General features: G+C 40.8%; 1 protein-coding gene across 3 annotated transcripts in view; it reads left to right on the plus strand.

Moving 5' to 3' along the window:
- LOC123969443 (complement C3-like) overlaps positions 1-1,990 on the plus strand; it is a 179,287-nt gene that overhangs the window by 2,843 nt on the left and 174,454 nt on the right. The window lies entirely within an intron of this gene.

Consider the following 1,990-nt stretch of genomic DNA (forward strand, 5'->3'; position numbering starts at 1 on the left):
ACACACACACACACACACACACACACACACACCCACACCTTCTCCCAGTCTTGAGTTGTGCAGCATTGTGTGCAAGAAGAGGTCAAGCACAGGGCCGTTCTTTATGTATACAGTATAGATTCACACCTACAAACCTTGCACCAGGGAAATGCACCCTCGATGGGTATATTGCATTGGAAACATTATCTAAATGCATGAAATAGGGTGATAAGTTGGCTATAGACTCTACACCAGCCATGGCAGTTTGGGAAATACTCACATATAACTAATATTGCATAACAGAGTAAATTAATGCATCTGGGATAGTTTTAGAAGTAAGCAGTATTCGTGAGGAAACCTCATTTAAGTTAAAATAAGCTCCCAAAGTTTTAATTATTAGCCCGTGGCAGCCTATTTATGCTGACTTGTGCTCTACTCGCAAGTCAAGAATCTCGTCAGCTCAGTTTTCATGTCTTGAAACGCCTCATCAAAAGGAACCACTCATCCCTAGATATTTATCATCCTTTCCTCTCTTTCGCACTCAGAGCAGTTAGAGTTGGAGAGCTGAGGACCCTCCTGCAGGTTAGAGGGAAAGAGCTCTCTAATTATTGTGGCTTGTGTCAGATCTCTGTAAATAAAGTCAGCTATGTCTGTGTGTCTGTCTAACAGGGGCTTGTTTCTTCTCCCTGTGCAAGAGGAACTCCGTTATACTCAGTCTATTTCGGATCTAATCTCTGAGGACTTCATTTTCTCTCTCTCTCTTTCCTCACACACACACACACATTCTCTGACACACACATTTTCTCCTCTCCTCTTCTTGTTCTTACATTTGATTTTCTCTTACATTCCTTCTCTCTTGATTTCACAAATTCCCTTGTGCACAGAGACATGCATACTCAAATCCTGCCCCCGCTGCCTCCGCGCATCTCAGATCTTTTCATAACCTCATTTGCATAAGGGAAGTTGTGTTTCAGGAAGTTAGTCTGAAAACCCCTTTAGTATTGCCAGTCCCAGTACCTAATGCAAATCTGGTGACACATTTTAAATATTTAATGTCATAGCAGTAGTTGCTGTGATGCCCCGGAGAAAAGTTTTTTTTTTTCTTAAAGGCATATTTAAGACTTCTCATCATCGCGGTGACGCGTAGTGGCAATTTATCAAATTTATCAAACATTTTCTGAGCTCCTATTTGTCCTCTTCCCCCTTGATTTTCTCTGTAAAATGCAGGGACCTCATTATGAGACATTATGAGAGAGAGGTGAGTTTTCAAGCTACATCTCCTGTTCACTGGTTTGTGGGAAAGGATCAGGAGAATTCACTATTAGCAAAAGAGTAATTACCACAGTCTGCCAGCCTAAGGACATACACTTTTTACAACCTTTTTCAAAGTCCCCGCTGATAGAAGATTCTTTTAACACTGGTTGGAGTTTTCTTCAGCTCATTTGACTACCACACGCACCTCTTCAATAAAGCTGTAGAATTTTGACGTGGCTGTATATTGTTGTAGATGAGCACCTCATCTGATGATATTTTGGGTGAGGTTGTTCAAAATTTAGGGCAGGACCGTTGTTGACTTGGGGCTGTTGTGTAGGAAGGCATATGCTGTGGGGGTTGCATTTGACACAGGGTAATAAAAGAATCGCTTTGATGAGGTTTTGTTTCAGCAGACCTAGATTTGAATACACCGGCTGGGTGTTTGAAGCTTCAGTTAATGCAGCCTTTTTTGGTGCTTCTGTCCCACTTCCTGGTTGAGTGTCTTCATACATGTCAATGCATTTGCTGTACTGCATATGAGTAAATGAGGAAAACGTATACAGTATAAGTATACAGAACTTTGATTCGTGCAAAATCATATATTGCATATACAGTGGGGGAAATAAGTATTTGACCCCTTGCTGATTTTGCAGGTTTGCCCACTTACAAAGAATGCAACAATCTATAATTTTAATCATATGTACAGTCTAACAGTGAAAGACAGAATCCCAAAGAAAATTCCAGAAAATCACATCAT

The sequence above is a fragment of the Micropterus dolomieu genome, linkage group LG04 (genome assembly GCF_021292245.1).
Source record: "Micropterus dolomieu isolate WLL.071019.BEF.003 ecotype Adirondacks linkage group LG04, ASM2129224v1, whole genome shotgun sequence".
NCBI lineage: Eukaryota > Metazoa > Chordata > Actinopteri > Centrarchiformes > Centrarchidae > Micropterus > Micropterus dolomieu.